Below are 24,966 nucleotides of genomic sequence, written 5' to 3'. Positions count from 1 at the left end.
GATAATTGAAAATTTGTGTGAAGTGGTAATTTGAATGACAGAAATTTGTTTTAAAGATTACTGTTCTGTAACAACCCTACCTCTATCAGTCGCAGTGTCATAAATTACTGTTATTAAAGCGCGCTACAACTCGATGATAGTTCTTGAATTATAAATGCGGCCTCCATTCAACGCCGGATTGGTTGAATTGTATTTGTCTATATCAAATAATTGAGGTTATAAATTATGTCCTAGTCCATTTTCAAACCATTTGACACTCAATTTGAGAAGCTTTATAATTTACTTGTTAAATTTCGTATAGATATTAAATGAAAATTAAAAAAATATATTTTTGTATGTGATCGAATAAACCAATCTATGGAATGTTGGGACGGATCGCTAGCGTACTAGCTGTTGCTCGTGACTTCACCCACGCATAATTAAAAAATAGTTTATATTACTTAATAATAATGTAGCGTTGTAATAATTAAAGAAGTTTGTAAACCAACCTAGTGATTTTTTTATTAGAAAAGGCAAAAAAGCAGCGGTTGATCTAATAGTGTTTAATACGATGGCTATGGATCTAGCAACATTGGGGGAATGTGTTACCAGCCTATAAGTCAGGAATACTCTATTTACTTACAAAAAAAACACAAGTATTCAATTATAATATTAGTTTAGATTCTGAAAACTTAGTTACTTATTGCAATTAGTAATTGTAAGTATTCATGTAGTTTAACGAATAGTAATTAAGATAAAGTTAAAGGCGTTAAGATATCGAACATATGGGAGAATAACGAGGCCTTAAGGGACGCAGTAAACAGTATCACTTACGATAACTTACCCCATTAATGGGTCATCTAAACCGCTTAAGGTCGAACACTCGCTGCCCTTTATCGTGCCCTTACTCGTACATCTAGAACTATATTGTTAGGCAACCAATATATTAAGAAGTTTACTGGACCAGGCACAGGCCCACCCGCGTCTGGGTTACATTAGGTTTTTATTCAAAATATTTACCCCCTAAGTTTAATAGCGTGAAAATATATAGCCTAAAGCGTGTCGTAAGTGTAAGGCTTTATATTAAAGAAATAATTATTCAAAAATATGCTGTTATTGCTGACATCCTCACAAAGCAGTGTGTGTTTACGCTTTATTATGTTTGTACAGATTAATGTAAAAATAATTAGGTTATTTTAACAAATCTAGGTTAGACCTTAGACTATCTGTTTTAAACAAGACCAAAGCTAAACTTTTAATTGTAATATAAAAGCTTAGCACCATTGGACGTGTTCAGGTCATATAGCAAACTAGATTTGGGAAATATGAATTCTTCATTCCTGTTTACCGATTTAAGGATCTAAATATAATTCATTTAATATAATATTTTGGTCGTAATAATTTGGTCGTATTCACATTACTTCATCGTCGTAATAATTTGGTCGTATTCACATTACTTCACTCAATTAATGTAATTCACAAGTCTGTCGAAGGAAAATTATTTCCAATTCGTTGTCAAGGAAAGAAATCTGCCTTCAGAAATGGGGGCATCGATTGTGATTACGCAATATTAGACATGATTGAGGTATTCAACGCGTACCTCTGACGTAATTAGGACGCGGTATTGCGTCCACTGAGCATGGTTTATAGCTAATATCGAATTTCATATGCATTTCTGATACGGCTATCGCCCGCGACTCCGTTAACGTGGTATTATAAAACTTAAACAATAGCCTATATATTCAAACAGCAAATCACTTTACGTCACGTGACTTCTTACATGCATAGAAATAGATGGTATTACAGATTTTAAAAGACCTTCAAAGAGAAATACGGTCTCTGTCTCTAAGTCGTTTGTATTAAGGAATAATTAGAGCACTAAGACGCTTCCACAAAGTCTTATAAATTGTATGAAGGTTATCTGATTTAAGAAATATCTGAAGATCATGTTTTAGCACATTTTCATTTGTTAAAACGCGTTGGCTTAGAATCTCGCACAATATCTAGATGGCGTATCGCTCCGTGTTGGCAGCGCGTCAGAAAGTCGCTTAGCGAGTGCTTACGGCAAGAAATGCGCGGTCATTATGTTTTCATCGGCTACAAAAAATGGAGTGCTGTCGACCGACGGAGTAATTGCAACAGGGGAGGGGAAATGGGGGATGGAGAAAGGGGGCGTAAAGCCCTTTACTTTTTGTCGGCGCTTTTCTTTAGTCATTAACAAATTTTAGCCGTAATATTGACAGATTAGCCGTTAAAAGCGGGAACGGATGTTGGGGAGTTGATTGACATTCTCGACAAAATCGCGGAAATTAGGTGTCAGTTGTGTTGAAGTGAATCCTGATTTAATTTCTCATCGCTTCGACTTTAAACAAGTTATTTAAACTTCTATTAAAGCTATATCTTACGCATTGTTACCATAATTACTTGGTAAGCTAACAACCGATTGGAGTGTCTGATTTTTTTAAATAATAACCGCGTAAAGGTAAACCACTTTACAAGGAAGAAAAGGAAAACAAATGCAGCCAACATTTGTTAGATTTTTTTCTATGAAACGAGGCAGCTGCCAAAATGAGTAATCGAAACACCATTCGTCGCCAAGCAATGAAAGAACATTGATTTATTTAGCACGTTAACACGTTCACAGTACAAGAGTTTCCCTACAAAGCGAACGTGTAAGCCGAACATTACCGGCGCTTTCTTTACCGCCACGAGATGACGTGCGGTTTCGTCACGGATCGTGTTACGTCATCCCACCCTAAAACGTTCGCTGGGTTATTATTTTTTTGTGTCTCAAAAACAATAGCGTCAAGGAACAAGAGAACGTTACGAGACGTATTGTTCTCTGACGATATTTTTTGACAGGGTCTAGATGAATGTATTTTTATCACAGTTCGACATTGTTTGAGTAAACCGTTTTGATAAATTAGATTTTGATTGTTCAAAGCTGACACTGTCTAATTAAAATACGATAAAGAGAAGTAGTATAAAAGTGGTAGAGCGCGCTTTTACATCTTCGCACTATACGGTCGGCTCGACCAGTGTTATATCAACACCATACAGAATACAAGCGTGAAGTTGAAGCAATTCCGCGTTTCGTCTGATGAATGTGGTGCCTGAAGCATAATTTTAGTCCCTTTCCCTTTCCACCATTTTCTTATACTGTAAAGATGGGAAGAGAAAATGTATTTGATGGTGGAGGGGGCGCATAGAAAGGGGAAATATCCTATTAATTTGGGTCTCCTTCTTCGTTGATCAAGGGTAGGCAGTTCATCTGCAATTCCGGTTGTATATGCATAGCGGTAGCTTCGCTTTCTCGGCGAATTCAGGTGGCCGCTGCCTCGTTTACCACTTTATAATGTAAAGTAACAGTTGACTATAACGGTGAGTAGATGTTAAACATGTATTCAGATATATTAGGTAACCTGTCCAGTTCAATAGACGCTTACATTAATTTTCAGCATAACACATATTTTAAAAGCAAATCCAGTTTTATTGGAAAATCGTGTTTTGTTCATGAGTCATAAAACTCAATTTGTAGTTTTGACGGACGACACAAACACTACATCATAGTGCTTGTATTGTGCCCAGACCGATTGCTGAACGACAGACACATGAATCAATTCAGCTATGTAATTTTTCATCAAAAATAGATCAAACTCTATAAAAATACGTTTTAAGAACTGAACTTTACATTAAAGTATGAATATAATCGTTTAGTGCCTTGCAATGCCTTAGAATAATAAAACCCTCTAGTAATAAACTCAAAATTCTGTTAATGATTCACTCTTAAATAACCTATCGCCTTTAAAGAGATTCAACTGTTTAGTTGTACAACTAAAAATCGAGTAACCTGCGAGTAACAGATAGTAAACAGTTGTGCGATAGTTTAGTCAAAGGTGCACGATTGTAGATTTATTGAAAATCGTATTTTTATAACATCTTCACTCCTGATTCACGGTTTGTATTCAAACGTCAAGGTATTACCGTTCGCAATAAAGAAATCAGTGGGAAGGAAATTTTAAATCGACGGAGGCTGTGACGTAACACAAATAAATATCTGAAAGCAGCGAAGTGTACGTATCCATTTACCATTCGTTTCAAGCGATGCAAGATAAATCGTCCATCTCAGATCAAAGCCTCTATATTTCCGTCTGCCAGCAGTTGCCAATAAATTCCATATCAATCTTCTTAAACTGTGCACTAGCTGTGATTCCGTATCTATACGAAGATAACAGAAACTATTTGTCAACTGATCCTCTATTATCTTAGTCACCGTAAAATTATAAATTCTGTTAGCTTAGCAACTTACTGTAAAAATGTCAATGTCGAAAACGAACAATGTGAAAATATTGGTGAAATTTAAGGTACTATACCTATGAGTAAAACATGCTATATTTATTAGAAGTAATACAGTAGATATTGGATTTTATGTATGTTATTGTAGCATTGTTGTATATTGGCGGAGGTATTTACAAAATCCGCTTGTAAGCTGCGCCATTGAGAGTCATAAAATAACAATATCGTTGCTAAAAATTTATGAACGAACTTTAGCGAAAGTGAAAGGAGCAGTAAGGGAAGGAAATTGTGTCGTACAATATTTTACAAAGCATAATACATACTGGAGCGATACAGTTTGTCGCGCTGAGTGGATCATTTTTCAAACAAACTTCTCTCACAATACGACACTTTTCTTAGAACCATTCTTATAAGATCTCTCAGAATATCATTAGAATAAACAAGTCTACTCTGATAAACAAGTTAAGTCGGGTCAATTGATGGCTGAGCGGTCGCCACTCAGTTCGGCGACCCAGGTATCCCTAGACATCATCATCATCCTCCTTAGGTTTTTGTCATCCACATAACTCAATCATACATCATCTTAGACATCACTCCCTTTTTGATCATGTCACCTTTCACGCAATCCATCCATCTGTTTTTAGCTCTACCTCTACCGGTACCTCGTACTCTGTAGACATAATTGTAGAAAGAAATTAGCAAGGTACATGTCCGGTATTAGGTCGATAAGCGGGTTAATATTGAAATGTGGAGAGTTTAGTTATAGAAGACAATGGCTTATTCGAGTAGCAGCGTCACCCTATGTAGACAACTCTCAGTGAGAACTGCACTGACAACGTGACTTGATCATTACAATAAAAGCAATAAGTAGAAACATAAACATTATCATACAGTTACCAAATACAGTGTATATTGGTAGATAATAAAATATTAGTGCGCACAATAACAATTCTCAGCTCGTAAAAGAGTGATAAAAATTGTCCTTCAATATTACAAGTGGCTCTTACGTTAAATGCGTCTGCGAATTTTTGTAGTAAAATACAGAGTGAAGACATAGACAAGACTATTAAAGTCGAATACATTATTGGATCAATAAACTAAAATTAAATCACTATTCCACTGTCTGTCACTATCTATGAAAATTACGGGAAAGTTATCGTTGAAAAGATTTATCTGTTCCTCAACACATCTGTTTGTGTGAACCAAATTAGTAGACTACTTCTAGAATCCAAACTTGCCACTAGTCGGAGCTAACCGTTCTATGTTTGGCCTACTTCCACTTACGCAAAACAATTTAGCTCACCTCTTCTGTCTCTTGTTCTCTTTCATTCGGATATTTTTTTACCCGCCGTCAGCCCGCGGCGATTGTTCTGGTTTACCTGACCTCTTTTCACTGCTTTCTATACAAGTTTCAGTTTGCACGTATACATGTTTGTTTCGAATGTATTGTGATATCAATGAAATTTAAAATAATGGAGTTTTATAAATCCTGTCCATGTCACGAGGATCAGGCTACGATTGTTAACCAATAAAAGTTGATCCTTCGTAGATGTCTAGGACGAATACTGTTTTAGGTAAAGAGTAAAACTGATATATCAATTAAAAGTTGATGACAATTGAATTGAAGGCACTTATTATATCACTATCAGGATAAACGTTTTATATAACAGAATACATAAATCTACTGTAATTCATAAAACAAAAAGATCTGCTTCATTTGCGTTACATTCAGTATTTGTTTTTTCTTTTAAAGCAAGCAAGATATCAATCATAATGAGTTTTTTTCGTTGGTAAAACAATACAGAGGGGCAAAGAATTGTTTTGTATCGGCCAATTGTTACGAACCCTATATTTTATAGATTTTTTAACGAATACTATAAATAGAATGTAAATAAAAAAGGCATACAAACTCATTTCTCAAAACATTATTATTGTTGTATATCATACTTCATAAAACAAGAATACACACATTAGCAAAATAACACTTAATGGTGATTGAAACAAGGTGTTAAATGATGATAAAACGAAAGCTAAAAAAGGGTAACAACATTCTAAAAAGAAGAAATGGAAGTAAAGTAATCAAAGTTAAAAACCAGTCAAGTATTATTACCTGAATAGATACAAGTTGCTGTAACAGTAAAGAGCAATATTCTCTTATGATTGTCTTTTTGAATGCAGTAGCAGATAAGCGATGTATTTATTAGTGTGTAATTAAACTATACTAAGCAAGTCATGAGACCACTTTGATTGCACAAACTGTTATTAATGCGACGGATAGCGTTCACGGGAATTTTGTACTAATGCATATCACTAACTATAGCATAAGGTTGAAAGTTCCGTGTCAAACGACGATCTGCAATCAGAATATTTCCCGTTTCGTTGGGAATTTACGTTTCGAGTGGTAGTGAAATAGTGAAGCTAGCGGCGTGGAAAATCTAAACGTGAAACGTGTAGATTTTATGATGAAAATTTATATTAATCTTCAGTTCATTATAATTATGTGTCAATTAAGAATAGTAAAACTAAACATTAATAATTTAGAGATAATTCTCTGAATTATTGGTATTTTTTTTATAACATAAGATGGCAAACGAGCACGCGAACAACTAAAACCGCCAAAATGGCGAAGCGACCGCTGCCCATAGACATTCGCAATTGCAGATGCGTTGCCTACCTTTATACGACGGAGGAGGAGACGCACATAAAGAGGATATTTCCCCTTTCTAGGCATCTCCTCCACCGTCAAATCCACTTCCTCTTCCCAACCTCTCCTTATAAGAAAAGGGTGGTAAAGAGAAAGGGACTTAAATTCGGCCTCCGGCACCACACTCATCAAATGAAACACGGAATTGCTTCCATTTGACGCCTGTCTTCTGTGTGGTCGTGGTATTACACTGGGCGTGCCGGCCCATTCCTGCTAAGATGTTAAAGCGGGCACTACCACTGTAATTAAATATAGGAAGATAAGCAAATTGACAGGACACAGATTCTAAACACAAACTGTATTGTAATGAATTTTATATTCAATTTAATTTTTCAATAAAAAATAAAATTTCATTAAAATATATTTATTTTAAAAGCTACGTTTTTGTTTCTCGAATTCTGTGTCTTACAGCAGTAACATTCAAAATACTTGAGATTGTTTGGTAAGGCGAGTTTGCATTATGTAATGCTTCATTACAAACATGAGACTGCAGGGAGCTGTACTGTCGGAGAGCGACGCCTTTGAGGGATTCGAGAGGGCGAAGTCTCGCCGACTATTGTCCAACCGCTTGCAACTTAGATTGCTTGTCTTGCAGAGTAACGCATCTCGTTTAGATTGCCTTTCTCCAGTTTATTGTGAGGAAGCTACAGTACCGTAGAGTATGGAAATGGAAATATTTTTATGAGCGTCTATAATAAATCTAGTTACAAATGTAATGTTCATGTTATGTCTCAAAAAACTCAGTTGCAGTTATTATTAAAAATGAAATCTACAGAGTTCAGTGAAGTTAAGAATTCATGTTTTTCAAGTGTCAAGTATACTCTAGAATTACCTTGTTCGTAGGAGTTATTCTGCACCACTGAATTCTTTACATTTATAGTACAATAGTAAAAAAATAAATGAAACACTACATTTCTTTGAAAATAAAACACAAAAGTTTTGTTTCTGAATAGACTTTTTGAGCGCTTTTAATTCTTCAAAAACCTTGATGAAAAAGATTGTTACCTTTAAAAAAATAAAAAACAATCCTACGAAACTGTAAAAGCTTTATTTGAATTTTTCACAATTTTGGATAAGTTTTATAACACTAATGAGATGGTTCAACATTAAACTTGGAAATTATTTAAATATTGAATTATTAAATAAAATTAAATCACACAACATGTCACTATTCCTAATAAATAAATGTCTTTTTTATTAAATAAACACAAAATTGAATCGTGTGAAACTATAAAACACGACAAAAAAATGTGCGTCCGTTTTGTAAATTGACAATTTCGTTGATCACCCAGTCACAATATGTAATAAATTTTCAACTACGATTTTAACTGAATAAAGTATTTTGTTATCCAATGGTGTGATTCAATTTGCACTTTACAAAATTGCACGTGAATAAAAAATATAGCTGCGGATTAAATTTATGCATAGCTGCGCTTGATTCAAACGTTACGATGATTTTATTCAACAATACGTTCATACTATTACACAATAATAACAACAATTTCCTTTTAATGAAACTTTGATACGAGTTCTCTGTAAGTCTGAGGGTCTTTCTGTTCACTTTACATCGTCCATTAAATGCCCATTAAAATAAAATTATAATCAATTTTCATTAAAATATGTTTATAATTAAATTTTCATGAAAATTTAATTTTAATTCCTGGATTCTATTTACATTACAAGCGATATGCAGACTTCGTATTTATAAGAATGCCTCACATCCCCGGCATTTCTATCGTCCGAATACAGTCCGCCCGGCGGCATTGGCACGTCCTGAATTGAATGCGGTGGCGACACTGCCCGGCTTATCTTCCCTCACAATGAGTGCTGGACTAGAATGCTCCTCTTCCCCCATTGTACTCGTAAATAAAGTTCAAGTGTCTGCTTTTAGTTGGAAAATAGACATTTTATAAATAGTTTACCTAAGTTTCGATACATTTGCCATTTTGGATTTAATGCGACGAGAAAACTACGGTTTGAAATTGTTTAACTTGTGGAATGTGTGTGCACATAAAGTGGTACTGCTTTGCATTTTGCTTGAACCCGAATCAGATTATAATTTAAAAAAATGTGACTAAAAAGTCTAGTTTCTAGATGACAATTTAAACTAGAATCGATAATAGTTAACTTCAACGATTTGATAATTCATTAGTCAAATAATCGTTCCTATACCTCTAAGCATCTCTCGTTACAAATACAAACTCTTTCGTAGAATCAACACGGCATCCAATTTGAAGAAACATGAAAACATACTGCATTAAAAGTAACGACGCCCTCTGGCGGAGTTCCAGAGAAATTAAATGAATACAATTTGATTCTGTCTCCCGGCGTTCCATAATAAGAGTTCTGACTTGAGTTTTCACGAATACTGTCATTGTTATGTTCCAACTTACTATAACTTGCGGCTTTCCCTGCTGTATTTGAATACATTATCCTACTAGCTTTCTCCCGCGACTCCGTCTGCGTGGAATTTTGAAACAAAAAGGTGGGTAGCTTATATGTTCTTCCAGACTATCCTCTACATCTATACCACATTTCATCGAAATCCCTTCAGCTTTTTAGGCTATAAATCAACAATCCATCCATCTACACTTTCGCATTTATAATATTAGTATTTACAAATAATGTATGATACATTCACAATAATACGTTCCTAAGAGAGCATTAGTTAGCACTAATTTAGTGTTTGCAATTTAGATTAAGAGGTTATTTAAAAAACCATTAAACTCTACTAATAATAATATATAAAAATGTGTAAACAAATCTGTATGATTGGATAAAAAACCGTAGCAATTAAAACAATTTTCGAGAGTGCACATTCATTAGCGATTAAGCTAAAACTAGCCTCGCTTTGAACATTATCGGTATTAATTCAGAAACTTGTTCAGCTGAGTCATCCACTCGGCCGCGCAGTTCCCACACACAAGTTGGACGGATGAATGCCGTCAAAGTTCATGAGTTATATCATAAACTTGTGTAATTTCCAACATAAAAATATATCCAGTAATCGCAGCGTCAATGCGGCTGTCATTAAATATCAATTAGAGATTTCGGTACTCATTGCAGACGTTGCAGTAATATTAAATACCGATGAGAGCGTGCGCACAGTTAAAACTAAATTATCGCACAACCGTTTAGTCGCGGTTAAATTCATATGTAGGTGCGACTACACGATTTTTAGTTGTGCAACTAATCAGTTGAATGGGCTACGAAACAATCGACAATCGCATAACATTGTGCGATAGTTTAGCCAAAGATGTACGCCTGTTCTAAGCTTACGAATGGATTGAATCGTTTTGATCCTATAGTCTAACCCTATCTATCTACACTAAACGAAGACAAGGACAGCAATAGCCAATTAATGTCGGTTTACTTATATTCTTACTGCTATAACGAAAATCAGAATCAGCTATACAATATTTCACAAACTCTGCCCGGTTCAGATGAAATTGTCACCGATAAGATAATGTCACTTAAACCAGTCCTAGCGATCGGGTTAACCAAATTATCTAGATCCCTAAACAGTACGAACTTGCAGTAGTCTTATAAAATACGGAAGTAAACCGGGGGTCCGAATATAATTGAAACCGACCAGTAATTATCGGTGATTTCGCAAATCGCTTTGCCGCAACGTTCCGAATATTGTCGAGTTATCCGGTTATTACCGAGTTATCCGTTTATTACCCGGGCGGACCGGATAATGCCAATACGGTAATATCGCGAGCCGGTACAGTAATTGTTTGTGTAATTGCGAGTGGTGACCGTGGTGCATAATTCACGGTGCAATACACGTAATTGAATTCTGCCGACCCTAATTACGTGTCGGTGGAAAAATAGCTCAATTCGACGTCAGAACGCGTTGACGGATAATTTCACTGAGCGTAATTGAACCATTCCCATGAAATACCTTCTATTGGTCATCTTTTAACAATATTCTAGTCTGTTCGAAGATAAAGAGACTCCCCTAGACATCATTGACAGCATTGGCTGGCCGCGCCCATAAAAACGGTATTCAACACCAATCAAAAACGAGAAAAAAAAACTTTGAGGAAATAAGAAAATGTTTTATTTACTAAGATTTACCATCAATTGATTACCTAAGTATTGTAAAAATCAATTATTTAATAACACGTATATAATCAATATAATGTAGGAGGATATGAAAAGTGGCCCTACAATGTGTAGTACACTTGATAGAAAGGGGTTATCTTTATAAGAGGTCGATGTAGACTGAGAAGAGGCCTCTTGATTTCTCAGGTAAATTCCTCCGCGGCCTGCGTCTTTTAAAAGCCTTCAGTTAAGGGACAATAGAAGGAAGGCTTTGAAAAATGTTATAAAAACATTTTTAAGTCTAATGAACATTTACACAACTGAATATTGCCCTGCATTCATAAAATGAAAGATATATTTAGGATAATCATAGTGTTTGGAATAATAATTTGAAAACTTAAAAAATGCAAAATTTTTCCGAGATGACATAACTCTCTTCCATTTAAATTTACAGAAAACACTCTAAACTCATATGTGGTAGTATATCAAAGAGTAGTAAACCCTTAAGAAGCAGACAGCAAGTTTAGGTAAGATCTCATTTCTAGAAAACATAACCGCGACGTTTAAAAAACGAAGCAAAACACTTGTGCAAGACGCAAGCCACTCAAGCCGGCAACTCATTTGCTATGCTGAAAACTTAGAGGAAACCCACACGGCCGGCTTCATAGGATTTATCTTAAGACCTAGGTTCGCTTGAAGTTTTTATTCTTTACGGCAGCCGCTAGCTTAAACCTTGAATGCTCGAAATATCGCTGAAAGCTTTCATACGCATTGAAGATCCGCAGTTGCCTTTTAGTTTTATTGTTATTATATTTCCGTGTTTATGTTTGATATACGGCTTAAAAGATACGCTCGTAAAAATAAAAGTTTTCTAAAGACCGTTATCACTCGACGTTTACGTTTTGAGTTACTATTTCTTGTATGAGATTTTTGTACGTTATACGTTTTATAAATGTTGGTGGACGAGGATTATGGAACGCTGGACTTTATTGCACATTAAAGACAATGAAAGCTTAGCTAAGATATAATTCTTCAAACTACCCAACCATCAGTACACAGAAAATAGTGCAGTATTTTTAAACAAAATAATCATGACGTATCAGTACTTGTTTGTCTGTCAATAAATTTAATTGCAGATCTTTCGCATGTATTAGCCACCATAAGGTCTATTCAACTTAAGGTATCCAATTTGCATTGTTAACAAACTTTATTCTTACACCAAAAAGTTTCCAAAATCGAGTTCTCTTGTTTTCGTTGCCATTGTAAACATAAATAAGATCTCGGCCGCGAGTAATACTGTTTTCTAATATTCCTAACAGCCCCATTCTTCTTACGCCCTCTTAATTAAAACATAAATGACTTTCCGATGCCAAACCGTTTTTAGTCACCCAATGGAGTGGATTAGAGTCGTGAATTGCGAATTCTATTTTCATTTACTTTGTTAGGAAAGAAGTATTTTTAAACACCAATTACAAAGAACTTTATTTGTTCTTTACTTCCCAGACCGTTTTTAAATATCTTTAGATAGTTTCCTTTATTTTAAAGTAAATCCTAATGTGCCCCTCATGGGGATGAAGATGATGAAGCAGAAAGAATATATTCTGATTTTCTTTTAAAGTCTATTTTACATTTCAATTGAACACATCCAAACAAAGAAACACTTCAACATTTATGTTTCATCTTCCATTTCAACAGAATAACAATATTTCGTCGAGTTGGAATTTCAAAAAATTTTTAGAATGAATTCCTTGTTGCATTTCGCAGAGATTTGTACAGCGCCAGCACAAAAGCTCAGAAAGGGCAAATAATAAAGCGGCATATGCAAACAGATGAAAAAAAAAATCCTCCACCTTCACAACGAATCAACACAAAACCTCGACTTCAATATGAAGCTTAGTGCGAAATGAATTCTCCGTAACTCGAACGGCTGTAGCGCGGTGCGGAGCGGTGCCGGCGCAAACGGACGGGATAATCAAATCACTCGATATTAAATTGAGATACAATACTTCATTTTAAATCATTGTCTATTTCATGTAGTTTTGTGACTAACTAATCTTAAACGCCTCGCTTCTTTCTAATTCGAAATTTGAGTTCAATCTAAATGCTTCAAATATAGTTTTTTGACGCTATACGTTTTAATGTCGTTCCAATATTCGGCCCTAATTATATTTAATTGTTATTGAGATATCTGACAAGAAAAACTAGAGCCGATTGTAGCTTTTTAAGAACACACAATCTTTACATCTCAATCTGTTAAGATTCTTATATCGTTATCTCAGTCTTTTTCTAGAATAATGAAGGAGATAGCAATATCTAGTTTCGTCTGCTAACGCCGACGGTATGTGATTTATACTCTGTAGTGAAATAACACTCTATCTTAACCTTCCGTTGCGAGCTCCATAACTCCGGCTTGTTTTAGTTCACCGCTCAAACTCTTAAGATTGCTCATAAATTTTTACACGCTTCAACCTTTTTGAGTAGTCCTTGTAAAAGTTGTAACATAAATTGTGCTAAGTGGCCTGTTTTCGGAAAACCTCAGGCTTTTGTATAATTTTAATGGTAATTTGAGTTTGTCGAGTAGAAAGTGTTTTATAATTCTGTCAGTAAATATTACAAGCTACCTGAGGTAAGTTTTTCTCTAAAAGTTTGGAATAAATTTTCTAAGAATCTTAGGGATTTCGGAGTTTGATTGTGTGTGTACAAACGTGAAGGGACAGCATTATACCAAATCAAGTACTTCACACACAGAACTGTCCATACAAACCCACCCTTTTTTGGCAGCCGGTCAAGTATAATAAATTAGAGTTACATTTAATTACCTTTGGTAATAATGTAACAAACAATATCTTAAGGGTTGTGAAATGGAGGAACACACAAACAGTATCATTTACAGATATTGTTCAATTTACGAACTAAAAGAAAGCCGAAAAGGCTCAGTCAATCAAGCGAATTCTTTTTAATGTCCGTTCGACTACCCCCCACTCCTCGCCCCGCTCAGCGAGGCAGTGGAAACAAAGAAAGTTATTAACGTTTGTGCCCATTGTCTACGGTAAGAAACACCGCCAATGTATCTTGGCACCGCCCGTCTTAGTGACGTTAGCGAAAATCAAAGAGAACGACGGCTCTAACTAATCGGTCGGTACGTCTGCTAAAATACAGTTGCTATTGTCAATCTTGAGAGGATATTCTACTCGTTATTGTTTGTCCCAGTTTTTTTCTTCAGTGCATTATTTTTAATGGTAAAATTTCCCTGATTGATACGGCGACAGTACGGCAATCATTGTTCTGATATTGGCAAAGTGACGAAGTAGATTTTAAAAAGCTTTCTAGATGTACATTACAAGACATTATTACAATAAAAAAGAATTTAATATAAAAAAAACACAACAGTAGATTATATTAAACCTCATAAAGAAAATATGAATATGATTTATGACATCACCTAATAACCCACAAACTCCTAAATGCAATAGAGACCATAATGACGAAAATTGCTTGAATAATTTCGGTAAACGACATAAACATCTGTGTGAGCTGGCGATAGCAGTGGGTTTAAAAAATGGTCTTTAACGACACTAGTTGCTTGGAGGAGTTTATTTCCACAACATTATTGTGAAGCGGTGGCTATAAAGGGTAATACACGATTCAGAATAACGAGCAGACGTAATGCGGTCGCCGTTAAGAACGGACGTCGCTCCACGCTCCAGAGGTCGATAAACACATTTTATTGATTGTTAATTGCATACGACTTACAGCTACGGAAAGCTTAAATAATTTGTTTGGATCTGAAGGTTATTTTTACATTAATCTCACCTTATACTGTCGAGGAAAATGAGCTTTAGCAATAATGGACATTTTCTTAATTAGTGTAAGGTATTGCTTATCATTTCTGAAGTTTGTTCTCTAAGTAATTCTGGAACATTTTAAATAAAGGAACGGAGTATGAAAATCTCAAATAAAAATAAATACAAACATTCATCAGCCACAAAGATATGTCACGATGCGAGCTACGAGCACCGAACACGTCGTTATCAAAGGAATTGACGCGGACGGGAAACATGCATAAAAAGGACAAAAACATTTTGGCAACGAACCTCCATGTCAAAGTGTGTCGTACATTGGTAACAAAACTAAAATGAATATCTAAATTTGAAGAATGAATCAATAGAAAAACCATATACCCTGACTGACTACGCTTATGATATATTCGACGAATTCAAATTGAATTATTGTTAAAATTGATAAAGTCAATTTGGCTACATGCGGTTACGATGAATCCGAAATAGCATGAAGTCGACCTTCATCAGTGAGGCATAATTATGTATTCATAGAAATATTTATGATCATTATAATTAAATTCCGATAGTAAAACACATAACTGTTTCCACTAACAAATAAAACAATCAGAAAGTAACAGTAATAAGGAAAAAAACGAATTATGAAATTCTTCATCATACCAAAACAGAGTTGCAGAACCCGCCATAACATTGCATGAATAGACCAGCTCGCTAGGTTCCATACTACGACTTCATAGAAAACAGGCAACACTAAGCAATTCCGCGTTACTTCCAATGAGTATGTGTGCTAGAGTCCTAATATTTTACCATCTTCTTGAGACAACTTTTTTCTATGCACGTATAAGGAAAGGATGGTTAGAGTGAGCATAGTAGTAAATAACCACTAGATAATTATTTAAACCACACCAATTAATTAGCGATTAATGGTATGAGATTTTTTTCGTGGATACGAGCAGTGGATGCAAGCCTGAAACCTTATGATCCAGTCAGTACCCCAAGGTGTTACTGTTCTGGTACTTCAACAAGGTAACTTGGACTTAGTGACAGACCCTAATCAAAGTAAAAATCACTCCGAGCTTCATTTAATTTCTCAAATGTTGTACATATCAAACTTTACAAAACTCCAGGACCAATTATTTAAAACTTTGACAACTCGAGTTCGGACAATAGGGGTGTATTAGGTCATTACAATTGTTAGGGTGAATTATATAATTTAAGAGGGATAATGAGCGAAATTGTCAACCCTAAGAGAACAATGAAGGTCGAAACAATGGCTTTAAAATTTAAACGAATTTTAGGTTTCATTCGAAATAGATATGGGTTTTTAATTTATACTTTTATACTAAAAATGCCTACTAAAGGAAAAGAAGACCAAAGAAAGTATGGACTCTATAAAAGAGGATATGCTTAAGAAGATAGTGAACTGAGATATGACGGCTAATAGAGATGTATGGAAAAGCATTACATACTGTGCTGACCTACCGCAGAGACCATTAATAAATTATTGCTTATTTTAAAATAATGATTTGTACACACAAAGTGTAAACGAAAACTTTAATTAGGAATATTGCAATAGCGTTAAACACAATACAATGTTAACTCGATATCATGCTTTAAATCTAAAAAATCTCAGTACATTTAAAAGATTTTCAGATATTTAAATCGAGTGCTAATACAACCATTCAATATATAAGAGCAAACAATCATTCGATTCGGGTTTAGCGAAATAAGTGAAGTTGTGAGGAGAAAAATTATGTAAATCGGCGATAGAATATCGAGGGAGGTGCGATAATGTCCGGATAAGGCTTGTGCTCCGTAAACCTTGTAGATACGACTACAAAATTAGGCATGCTAATGGTCCCGGCTTCCTTTATCGTTCAGAAAAAAAACTATTTGGAATTTAAAGGTGAAATGGTGAATATTTCTTTTATTCAGATCCTAACAGGTATTAGCTTGCAAATATTTGTGGTAATTGATAGTATTATTTGTATTATAGAATGCAATTTCAATAAAGCTTACAAATGGTGGCTCAAATTAATATATTGTACCATTTTTAATTTCAGTAATTTCACTTCAGTTACATTCAGAGAAATCTTAGAGTCCTTTCACATTGTCCGGATTGTAGAGAACACATTTTATAGTAAATAAGTCGATAAAGTAATTTACATCACTGCAGCATCAGCTCCAATGAATCAATAAATGTAATAAATCCTACTAAATACGAAAGCTTAGATGGATGGATGTTGCCGAATGAATTTTTTGGCGACTAAACTGATGTACGGATCTCGATGAAATTTGACATTTTGTTTCTTCCTTTCAATTCCACGAGGATGGTGTCGCAGGCGAAACCTAGTTCTCAATATTTCATTGCACTACGTAAAGGCTGCTGTTAACCATTACAAAAGCATTCGTTGAAAAGCGCAATCCGCTTTGTAAAGCATCAGTACACGGGCAATTATCTGATGGACTCTTTGATGGCAGATGGCTCCAATCAGGTAATTGCACCTAGATGAAAAAGTTTGACAATCTCTGACATTACCGTGACTACTGTGTACAACTGTAACTGATACAGGAGTTTGCAACATTTTCTGATATTCTTAAGAGCAGCGAATCGCCAGTTATAATTGAAATGTTAAAAACGTTCTGAGAGCGCCTTCGTTTCCATCCTAGTGTAAAAAGTGCAACATTGCTTTTTAAGTATAAAATTGAATCCTTTATTAATTAACTCACAATGAATAATGAAGTTGAAAGGTTATTATGAAGGAAAAATTAAAATGAACGATATTTGAATTAAAAGGCCATTTAACTTTTCCAGGGTGAAATTTTAATGAGATCCTTTCCTTGGATTAACATTCCAACATTTGTGTAATGCCGAATATTCGTATGTTATTAAAAATTGTACCCAATTAACGATGTACCCAGGTGTACTTGCGAGTTTCAGCTAATTTCTGTAATGAAATCGAAATCCAATTAGCGGAGTTTAATATTTGGAATTTTGACTTTTTGATCTCATTTAATAATTCTATTTATATTCAAATTAATTCTGAAATTGTATTTTTAAAAATTACCCAATAATTATTTCAAACTCTTAAAGGCATTTACTATGATTAAGGGACTGTCCTTAAGACTAAGGCCATCAATAAAGAACCTAATTTTACTAAGTGATCACAACTAGCGTATTTAGAGAATAACTAAAGCACCACATTCTAAGTGTTAAAAATATTGTCATGCGTCAATATTACAAAGTAGCGTGCGAAGCCGAAACTGGCCAAACTGCGCTCTCTTCCCGCGATTCGGCCCATATGACCGGTCGATGGGGCGATGGTGGTGGGCTGTTGATAACAATGGCAGACAGATTTGACAATTTGATAGTCGCCAACAACATCTGTTGCCAGAATGTGCTGCCCCGCCCTTATATCACCACACAGAAGACACAAGTGAAGTGGAACCTATCCCGCGTTTTGTCTGATAAGTGTCCTAATTGTTTGTCCCCTTTCCCTTTCAAAAGAGAAATAGAATAATAAATGTGAAAGCTAATATAAATTCCTAATGTGGACTCAAAGTGAATCTTTAATTTGGAAACGCTCAACCATCAAAACAGAGGGTGCTCGAGTCCAACAAAATCAACTTTTTACTTCAATTTAAAAGAGGATTTTTCATGCAAGTACCTCTCCGTCCTGTCAAGGACCATTTTTTTCGTCGCCAATTTACATAGAATTACCGTAAAATTTCCTCATTATCTTTTAATTAGGATCCTGGAACATTCGTGCTTCGACCTGGAGATTTAACATAAAGAAAATAGCTAAAGCTGCTAAATTCTATTCAAATTTATTCTAAAACATGTATTATTCATTCATGTACTTATCAGATTTACATACAATATCGCTGTGACAATATACTTCACAGCGAAATACACATTTACTTGACGAGATAATTTCATAGCGTGGGCATTGCTAAAAGAAATGTAACATCTTTGTGATTTAACAAAGATATCTCTTCTGTTTGTTTTATTTCGATCTCGTGGCTTAATCACTAATTTAATAAAGTTAATTGATTATTATTAATTTCTAGGTTGTTTAATGATTTGTCATTATCAACAATAATATCATACGTAAAACAGTCCGCGATGAAAGCATTCATCAATAGCAGTCCCGCGGCCCGGCTTAGCGCCGACAGAGCCGCTCTATTCATTTATCACGGCCAGACGCGTCCGCAGCGCATTTGTACACGGCGAGCGCTGAAGCGCTACATTTCACCATACTTCACCAGAACCGCCTATTTGTTTGATTGAAACATTCCAGCGATGTAAGCGCTTCAGATTAATACAGCGCTGTATGTTTCAAATCAGACAATAAACTTACGCCCATAACCAACAAGGGTGGATTAAGAATAATTAGTATGTCATCGTAACGATCATCTGCCTTATCCAGCTCTATTTGGACATGCCAGTTTTTAACCGCCATATAGATCTATCGTTCCTCATTTCTGTTACCTAAAATTAGCTGATTCTAGTCATTCTAATATTGTAAATGCGAAGGTTTAAACGGATAGATGTTTTTTGGAGTTTCTAGTCTAAACGATTGAACGGATCTAGATAGAATTTAACGTAGATGTTGAGCATAGTCTGGATGAACACATAGGCTACTTACTTTTGTTTTTTTCATACGAAGCGGACGGAGACAAGTGGTAAAGCTAGTCAGTAATCATTGTGATTACAACGTAACTCCTTACTTCACTGTAGTCTACGTTTAATCTATAATTGATCTCCGTCCATTGTCCATGTTAGTATGACGGGTGCCATGTCAAGGCATGACTCAACCGATCCAAGTCAATGTTAACGTCGCAGTCTGACGGCCACAGATCAATGATAACATAATGGATTATTGTTCGGTACGACAGCAATTTACGAATGGACGCATTTGTTATATTTTAGACTGTGACATTGTGAAAGAAAATGGTGTTAGAATTTGATTGATTGATGGGACAATTTTCGTTGAACTGAAACGACTAATGTCCATTATTAATCCATTCAAACTATATTTTCTTACCGTTTAATTTAAGATTTGTATATGTTAATTACCAAAGATAGATTGCGCTAAAAGAAGGACATCGAGTATTTTCTAAATTTCGGTTTGAAAAATAGACGTCTAAATAATGTAGTATTTAGTGAAATGCTACCACAATACAGTATTACTAAAACCGACGCGGTAGGGACTGAGAGATAACCTCATTATTCCTCGAATACATATGCAAATTCATAATGCATAACGTAAAATAAATTATACTAGTTTGAACCAGAGATCACGTTTGATATCTAAATCAGATATAATCGTTAAACCTGCTAAAAATAAATCTGACGTCCACCATTGGACAGTGTTAAACTGTGGCGCCTAATATAGGGCTAGCGCGTCACAAATGACACTCGTACTGCGCACCACGTTAGTGTGGCGCTTGAGTTTATCCATGGTGTCCTAAACAGTTGGCAAAAGTTACATACCTCCGGACGCGGCGAGCAGGCCGTGCGCGCGAAGCAGCGCCAGCAGCAGCAGCGGCAGCAGCGGGCGCCGCCGCATGCCGCGCACCCCCGCCGCACGCGCCCCCGCCCCCGCCGCCACGCCCCCCGCGCCCCCGACCCCGCCCGCGCCGCGCCACCCGCCCCCGCGGCCGCCCCCGCGCTCGCCCCCGCGCTCGCCCTCACCTGCCAACAACACACATTAAGATCATCAATAAAAATAAATTAAATGAAAATTCATCATACATTATACAAGATACACTAGTTACAACATTGCTAAACTGCTAAAGTGACAGATCCAGTATGATTAACTTCCTGATAGAGTGGATCAAGTTCTTAGCTCGCTGTAATAATTCTACCTCAATATTTGTTTTACGCTCCGTGTAGATTTAAACAGTGCTGAGTTTGTACAGTCAGCGGCGCAAATCACATCGCTAACACAAACACGAGGTGGGTGCCGGGAGTTGGTCCTTCGAGCAGTGTTGGCCAAGACGGGCGGGCGATGCAAATGAAATTGAATCCAGACAACGTCGGGAAACGTCAGCTTTAGTTAATTTTCTTTACTATCGTCTTAATATATGTTGAAATATATTTAAGAGTAATAGTTTAAAGATTTTAACTTTCATAATAAAAGTGTTTTAATATTATTTTGATATAAGAATTGTATAAAGCAGAAAACGCATACATTAAAATGAAAAGCGCAATTCAAATGGAGAATATAAGAGAAAACGTAGCATAAAATATTCAGAAATACTCGTAGATCTAGATAAAATCACTTCTTCAAACAGCATGTCCTTTTTTTCGTTTGCCAACTCGCTCCGCTCTTCAGTAAAACTTGATATAATTGTCTATCGTAAAAGATGAAATTCGAAGCGCCCACTCGATTAAACATCCCCCTACACCCATTCAGGTGTAAGCAATTCGTTCGTCGCACTTGTCTATATGAGAATATTTAGAAAATCAATATAAAAGAGTGTTACGTACAATATGTATTTTAATATCTCTGATTCATTGAGTTTCTCACCATCTTGAATTCTCTATAGCTGATAAAAGTTCAAGTACTTTTGTAGACTAACGTGCAAGAGGCTACCCAAATTCAGCAGTACAGCGAAATTACCGCTGCCCCAGATATTACCATTCCCAAATAACTACCTTTTTATAATATAAGGCGGCAAACGAGCAAGCGGCTACCTGAATTCACTGAAATGGAAAGTGACCGCTGCCCATAAACAATGCAGATGCGTTGCCTACCTTTAATTGACGGAGAAGACGCACATAAAGAGGACATTTCCCCTTCCGATGCGTCTCCTCCACCGTCAAATCCACTTTTCCTTCCCATCCTTCCCTTTTAAAAAAAGGTAGAAAGGGGGAGGGACTAACAATTAGGTCTCCGGCACCACACTCATCAGACGAAACGCGGAATGGCTTCCACTTCACGCCTGTTTTCTGTGTGATCGTGGTATTACACCGGGCGAGGCGGCCCATTCGTGCGAAGATGTTAAAGCGGGCACTACCACTGTAAAAATAAAAATGCACAAAACGGTATGCACAAAACAACGTAGAAATGTAAATCCTAGTATTCCAACAACCTTTTTTAGATCGATGTAATTTGAAAATGGTAAAGTATCTCAGGAAACTTTCTATACATCATTATATTTCGCGTTAATTAAAAAGTATGAATGTACATTTTTCTTTACGTTTTTTACTAATTTAATTGGATTCGTTGTAAACGTGAGAGGATATCTGCTATTACAGAAGTCGGAAGTTTCCTAATAATGCTGATTATCTGGCCTTTTTATCGTTTGTTCGTTGACTCCTCGTTCGGCGGGATAATTATACAAGTTTCTGGAAGGAAATCGAAACAGAGGTCGTAAAAATACTCGAATGTGCGGCCGTTACGTTTAAATGGAAAAGTTAAATGAGCAACGAATAAGGAAAGAATTATAAACAATCTTTAACACCAGAAGAAGCTTTCTTATTCTAATTGAAGAATTTACGCTGATAATGCATTTTTCTATACATATACTAATACAATAAAGCGAAAACATACTTCGTGGCATAAGATTCCTATATTTACGACACGCCTTAGGCGATGTATATTCACACTATTAAACTTAGTAGGTAAATAAATTGGAAAAAAACTGTAATGTGGAAAAGAGACCATAAACTATAACCTGCCAACATTAAGGACGCAAGGTTATTATGGTAACGGTAATTTTGACATTAGAAATTGTGAATCCTAAGAAGAGAATAAAGTTTTTAAAATTCCATGCGAATGAAGCTGCACGGGAACAGCTAGTTTCATATATTGTGGAAACTTTATCCTCATCTTTCTTCTTCACGTAAGAAGAATTGGTACAGCATCTATGAAGACCGGCAGCGCATTTTCAGTTCCTATAGTTTTGTGGATGACTGTCGAATCAATTGATATTAGGCGATGCGCTTTATTTGTTTAAAAAAACTTAAACATACAATTGTACTCGATATTTAACAGTACAAAAAGTATTTGTAAATACAAAACGTTACTATGTACAACAGTCCGAATATCTACTCGTACTTTTCAAGTCTACTTTCATCACGAGCTTCCCCAATTCTCTTACAATAACAATATTTTATTCACAGTTTTCTTATTGGTCTTCACAATATCAGCTTAGTGATTTTATTTAAATATGAAAGCGAACGAACAGCGAGCTCTGGGCTCTTTTGTAAACAGTCTGCGTGTTATTGTAAACGCGTACAATGCTCTTCGAGGATTTTTTCCCAGTATTTTTTGTACAAAAGTAACTAAGATGGTTATATTAGTAAATACACGAACATCAGATAATGTACAGACATTTCTAGAATGTAGTAATTCTTTAAAAAACACTGTAAAGGAGAAAAAAATATAGAAGAAAAATAACTCTCGAGATGTCCTTACTCTTGAATAGTTTGTAAAAAAATAATTTGTCTATAAGCACAATATAATTAAAGACGTAAGAAATTCTCTTAATTTATAATATGCAAATTATAACCTTTTTTTATAACATAAGATGGCAAAAGAGCAAGCGACCAAATCGCCAAAACGGCGAAGCGACCGCTGCCCATAGACATCCGCAATTGCAGATGATGATCCTACCCTTATCTGACGGAGGAGGAGACGCACATAAAGAGGATATTTCCCCTTCCTATGCATCTCCTCCACTGTCAGATCCACTTCCTCTTCTCAACCTCTCTTTATAAGAAAAGGGTGGTAAAGAGAAAGGGACTTAAATTAGGCCTCCGGCACCACACTCATCAGACGAAACACGGAATTGTTTCCATTTCACGCCTGTCTTCTGTGTGGTCGTGATATTACACCGGGCGTGCCGGCCCATTCGTGCTAAGATGTTGAAGCGGGCACTACCACTGTTAAAATCTAAATAAAAGAAACGATAATAATACTTAAATAACACTCTAGATAATTCATTTAAACGTTAACATTATCGCAAACATCGCACTAATCCTTTAAAGCCAAATTAAAATTAAAACGAAAGCGCTCAAAGCTTGTTTTAATCGAACTAAAAATAAATCAACGCATTTCACATTTTAATTGAAAACGAATGGAAAATATTCTACGGAACGAGATTGAAATGAATCATTTTAAATATATTTGAATGAATCGTGGAAGAGTTGCTTTTAATATATAAAAAAATTACAATTAAAAAATGGTACAGACCGATTTAACATCGTAGGTCCGGCTAGCATTTCGCAATACCACAACCACATGATAAGAAAGCTTAAGTAAGTTAGTGACTAGGTCGTTGTCAACCACGCTTGTCCAGTGGACACTGTAATCCATCAGGACTTAATCGTAAATTCTCTACAATAAATACGATGTTCACTTAATAATCCCAGCGGAACAGTGATAAATATCTAAGTGAATGGAATAAAAAAGTTAGTCGGAGCAAATTAAATTCATTGGACATTCTCATCAGCAATGAAATCATCTGAGCGTAGTAATTTCGTTTTAATCGCTAAGTGTGATCGTCTTGCTGTAGACTGAGAAAGCGAAGTTTCGCTAATAACAAAGAGTAATTGGCGAAACTTCGCTCCAAGTCCGGCTGTAACGTTGATGACGTCACGTTTTTATCTCAATTAAAATGCGCTTTTTCCCATCTCCGTAACTTACAACTGAATCTCATTTAGTCATGAAATCTACTGTTTCCTAAAATATAACTAGATTTGTTTGTTTTTCGTTGACTTGTAGCCTGAAAACTGTTAAACCAAAGAAAAGGTTTGCTTGACGTATTTACACTCGTAGTAGTCTATACTCGTACTAATAAATAAATAAATAAATAAAAAGACTTTTTTTGTTCCAACAATAGTCCAAGTATAGACTACTACTAATACTATTGTTATAGATAACTCAAAAACTACTAGGCTGATTTTAAAAATTCTTTCACCGTTAAAAAGGTAATTGATCTGTGAGTAACATAGGACATATTTTAAAAATCTAAAATCCACGCGGGCGAAATCGCGAGCAACAGCTAGTATGTAATAAAAGTATTTAAAGAGGAACATTAGCGGGCAGGCAACCCCCACCGCGCACGCCGCACGCCGCGCCCTCTAGCTCAACTCAAATATACTTACATTTTAAACACAAAGCAAAC

The 24,966-nt window shown here is 35.6% G+C and overlaps 1 protein-coding gene across 6 annotated transcripts in view; it reads right to left on the bottom strand.

Moving 5' to 3' along the window:
* LOC106105469 (disintegrin and metalloproteinase domain-containing protein 11) overlaps positions 1-20,384 on the bottom strand; it is a 189,420-nt gene extending 169,036 nt beyond the window's left edge. For all 6 annotated transcript variants that reach the window (XM_013285796.1, XM_013285803.1, XM_013285812.1 and 3 more), the window contains exon 1: positions 20,324-20,384. The gene's annotated coding sequence lies outside the window, so the exon portion shown is untranslated. The remainder of the gene's footprint in view (positions 1-20,323) is intronic.
* Between the last annotated feature and the right edge of the window lie 4,582 nt (positions 20,385-24,966).

This window comes from Papilio polytes, unplaced genomic scaffold (genome assembly GCF_000836215.1).
Source record: "Papilio polytes unplaced genomic scaffold, Ppol_1.0 DF824270.1, whole genome shotgun sequence".
NCBI classification, from domain to species: domain Eukaryota; kingdom Metazoa; phylum Arthropoda; class Insecta; order Lepidoptera; family Papilionidae; genus Papilio; species Papilio polytes.
Note: the sequence above shows the minus strand (reverse complement) of the source record. Positions and strands in the feature narration are given on the sequence as shown.